Source organism: Dipodomys merriami, unplaced genomic scaffold (genome assembly GCF_024711535.1).
Source record: "Dipodomys merriami isolate MVZ:Mamm:240054 unplaced genomic scaffold, mDipMer1.0.p SCAF_43, whole genome shotgun sequence".
Classification (NCBI taxonomy): domain Eukaryota; kingdom Metazoa; phylum Chordata; class Mammalia; order Rodentia; family Heteromyidae; genus Dipodomys; species Dipodomys merriami.
Genome location: NW_027205937.1, coordinates 3,666,881 through 3,672,192, shown reverse-complemented (window position 1 = coordinate 3,672,192; position 5,312 = coordinate 3,666,881).

The following is a 5,312-nucleotide window of genomic DNA, read 5'->3' as shown; positions in this document are numbered from 1 at the left end:
TAATCCTAAACCTCACCCTAACCATAAACTTCACCCTCAACCTAAATCTCACCCTAACCCTTACCCTCACACTAACCCACAAACTAAAGGTAATCCTAAGCCTAACATTCACCCTAACCCTCACCTTCACCCTCACCCTCACCCTAACCCTAACCCTCACCTTAAACCTAACCCTCACCCTCAACCAAACCCTCAACCTTACCCTTACCCTCACACTAACCATATCCCTAACACTAACCCTAACCCTATCTCTCAACAGAACACTTACCCTCACCCTAACCCTCACACTCACACTAAACATCGCCCTTACCCTAACACTTACCCTAACCCTAAACATAACCTTCACCTTAACCCTAACACTAATTGTTACCCTAACCCTCACACTAATCCTAACCCTAACCCTCACCCTCACCCTAACCCTTACCCTCACGCTCTCCCTAATCCTAACCCTAACCCTAAACTTTACCCCCACCCTCACCCTAATCATCACCCTAACCCTAACCCTAACCCTTACTTAACTGAAAAACTCACCCTAAACCTCACCCTCACCCTAACACTCACCCTCAACCTAGCCCTCAACTTAACACTTACCCTCACCCTCACACTAACCCTCTCCCTAAATCTAACCCTAACACTCATCCTAAACCCAACACTCAACCTAATGCTAACCCTAAACCTGACACCCTAACCCTCACCATAACCGTTACCATCACTCTAACCCTAACCCTAACCCTAACACTAAACCTAACCCTCAACCTAACCCTCAGCGTAAACCTAACCCTAACCCTAATCCTCACCCTATCCTTAACCTTAACCCAAACACTCACCCTAACCCTCACCCTAACCCTCAACCTAACCCTTACCCTCACACTAACCCTAACAATCACCCTCACCCTAATCCTCACCCTCACCCTAACCCTCACTCTAACACTTACCCACATCCTAAACCTCACACTACCCCTACCCCTACCCTCTCCCTAATCCTCACCCAACCCCTAACCCTAACCATAATCCTAACCCACCCCTAAACCTCACCCAAACCCGAACCCTTAACTCACCCGAACCCTCATCCTCACCCTAACCCTCACCTTCACCCTAAACATCACCCAAACACTAACACACACCCTAACCCTAACACTAAACCGTAAACATCATCCACACCCTAATCCTCACCATAACCCATATCCTCACCCTAACCCTAACCATAACCTTCACACTAACCGTAACCCTCACCCTAACCCTAAACCTAACCCTAACCCTAAGCTTCACCCTCACACTGATCTTCAACCTCAGCCCAACCCAAACCCTAACCCTATTCCTAATAGTAACCCTCACCCTCAACCTCACCCTAAAACTAACCCTAACTGTAACCCTCACCCTCACCCTCACTCTAACCCTAACCCTCATCCTCACCCTAAACATCACCCAAACCCTAACCCTCACCCTAAAGCTAACCTCAGCTTAACCCTCACCCTCACATTAATCCTCACCCAAAACCTAATCCTTACCTAACCGAAACCCTCACCCTCACCCTAACCCTAACCCTAACCCTCAGCCTCAACCTCCACTTCTCCCTCAGCATTACCATAACCCTAATTCTAATCTGAACCCTAAACCTCAACCCCACACTAACCCTAATCCTAACCCTAACCGTAATGCTAACCATCACCCTCACCCTTACCCTGTCCCTAATCTTAAAAATAACCCTACTCTAACCCTAACCCTAAAATTCACCCTAACCCTAATCTTAACTTTAAACCTCAACCTCACCCTTACCATCACACTAACCCTCACACTAAACCTAACCCTCCCCCTAACCCTAAACCTAACCCTCACACTTACTTTCAACCTCACCCTCAGCCTAACACTAACCCTTACCTTAATCCTAACGCTAACCCTCACACTCACCCTAACCCTAACCCGAATCCTCACCCTCAACCTCACCCTCACCCTCTCCCTCAACCTCACACTAACTCTCAACCTCACACTAAACCTCAACCTACCCCTAACCCTCACCCTAAACCTTAACCACACACTAACCACAAGCCTCACCCTAAACCTCACCCTAACCCTATCCCTAACCCTAACCCTAACCCTAACCTTAAAGCTGATTTTCACACTAACTCCAACTCTAACTCTAACCCTAAACCTAACCCTAACCCTAACCATAACCATAACCCTAATCCTAACCCTCACCCTAACCCTCACCCTAACCCTAAACCTAACCCTCACCCTCACTCTCACACTAACCCTAACTGTAACCCTCACCCTCACCCTAACCCTCACCATAACCCTAAACTTAACCCTAACACTCACCATAACCGTAACCCTAACGCTGACCCTAACTCTCACACTAACCCTAACCCTAACCCTCAGCCTAACCCTCATCCTAACCCTAACCCTAACCGTAATCCTCACCCTCACCCTAACACTAACCCTTAGCCTAAGCCTCACCATACCCCTAACCCTAAGGCTAACCCTAACCCTCACAGTAACCGTAACCCTAACCCTCAGCCTAAACCTCATCCTAAACCTAACCCTCCCTGATCCTTACCCTCAACCTAACCCTATCCCTAAACCTAAACCTAACCCTTACTCTCACCCGAACACTCAACCTCAACCTAAACATCACCCTCACCCTAAAAATTGCCCTAACCCTAACCCTCACTGTAACCCTAACCCTCCACGAAACCCTAACCCTAACACTAACCCTCACCCTCACCCTCACCCTAACCCTCACCGTAACCCTCATCCTAACACTAACCCTCACCTAACCCTAACCCTAAAATTCACCCTCAGCATCACCCTAACCCTAAACCTAAACCTAACCCTCATCCTAACACTAACCTTAAACCTAATGCTAAAAATAAAACTCACACTCACCCTCAACCTCACCCTAACCCTTACGGTCACCCTAACCCTAAGCCTAACCCTCACACTAAACCTAACCCTCAAATTAACTCTAACCCTAACCCTCAGCCTAACCCTCACCCTAAACCTAACCCAACCCTATTCCACACCCTATCCTTAAACTTAACCCAAACCCTCATCCTAACCCTCACCCTCACACTAACCCTAATGCTAACCCTAAACTTCACACTCACCCTAACCCTCACCCTAACCATTACCCTGACCCTAAAGCTAACCCTCACCCTCAACCTAACCCTCACCCTAACACTTACCCACACCCTAACCCTAACCCTACCCCTCTCCATAACCCTTACCCTCACCCTAACCCTCAACTTAACCCTAACTCTACCGCTAACCCACACCATCACACAAACCCTAAACCTAACGCTAACCCTCACACTCACCCTCATCCTAAACCTCACCCACACCCTTACCCTCAACATTAAACTAACCAACACACTAACCCTAACCCTCACCAGAACATCGGAAACCTCACCCTAAACATCACCCAAACACTAACCCAAACAATAAACCTAACCCTATCCCTAACCCTCACCCTCAGCTTCACTCACACCTTAGCGCTTACCCTCAACTTAACCCTAACCATTAACCTAACCATAACCCTCACACTAACCGTAACCCGCACCCTCAACCTAACCCTAACCCTAACCTTCACCCTCACCCTGACCGTCACCCTCAGCCTAACATAACCTTAACACTATTCCTAATCCTAACACTCACCCTCACCCTCACCCTCACCCTAAACCTAAAGCTAAACCTAACCCTCACCCACACCCTCACCCTCACCCTCACCCTCACCCTAACACTCACCCTAACCACAACCCTCACCCTCACCCTCACCCTCAACCTAAACCTAAACCTAACCCAAACCCTCACCCACAACCTCACCCACACCCTCACCCTAACCCTAACATTAACCTTAAACCTAATCCTCACCCTAAACCTCACCTTAAACTTAACCCTCAACCTAACCATAACCCTATCCCTCACCCTAAACCCAACCTCAGCTTAAACCTCACCAACACCCTAATCCTATCCCTAACCCTAACCCTTACCTAACCAAAACCCTCACCCTCACCCTAATCATCACCCTCTCCCTAGCCCTCACTCTAAACCTAAACCTAATCCTAACCATCAAGCTCAATCTAACCCTAACCCTCACCCAAACTTTCAGGCTCAAACTCAGCCTAACCATAACCCTAACCTTAACACTCAGCACCACCCTCACCCTAACCCTAACCCTGACCCTAACAATAACCATCACCCTCACCCTCACCCTAACCCTATCCCTAACCCTAACAATAACCCTAACGCTAGCCCTAAACCTAACCTTAACCCTAAAACTCACCCTAACCCTAATCCTAACCCTAACCCTCACCCTCACCCTCATCCTAAGCCTCACCCTCACCCTGACCCTCAACATCACACTAACCATCATACTAACACTAACCCACACCCTAAACCTAAACCTAATCCTCACCCTCACCCTAACACTAACACTCACCCTCAACCTCAACCTCAACCTCACCCTCAACCAAACCCTCACCCTTACACTCACCCTCACACTAAAACATACCCTCACCTTAAACATCACACTAACCCTAACACTCACTCTAAACCTAATCCTAACCCTCACCCTAATCCTAACTTTCACCCTAACACTAACGCTAAACCTAACCCTCACCCTCACCCTAACCCTCACCCTAAACTTTATCCTCACATTAAACCAAACCTAACCCTAACCCTCACACACACCCTAATCCACAACCTAACCCTATCCCGACACCTCACCCTAACACTCACCCTAACCCTAACCCTAAATCTAACCCTCACCCTCACGCTAATCCTCACCGTCATTCTAACACTCACCCTAACCCTAACTCACAACCACACACTAACCCTCACTCTCACCCGAACACTCACCCTCACCCTAATACTCACCCTCACAATAAACATCACCCTAACCCTAATTCTCACCCTAACACTAACACTAACCCTCAACCTAACCCTAACCCTAACCCTCACCCTAACCCTTACCCTAACCCTAACCCTCACCCTAAACCTAACCCACACCCTAACACTAAACCTCACACTAAAACTAACCCTAACACTCACCCTCACCCTCAACCTCACTCTCACCCTAACCTTAACCCTCATCCTAACCCTATCCGTATACCTAATGCTAAACCTAAAACTCACCCTCACCCTAACCCCAAACCTAACCCTCACATTAAACCTAACCCTCAAACTAACACCAAACATAAACCTCACACTAAACCTAACCCTAAACCTACCCTCAGCCTAACCCTCACCCTAACACTTACCCACACCCTAACCCTCACCATAAGCCTAAACCTAACCCTCACACTAAACCTCACCCT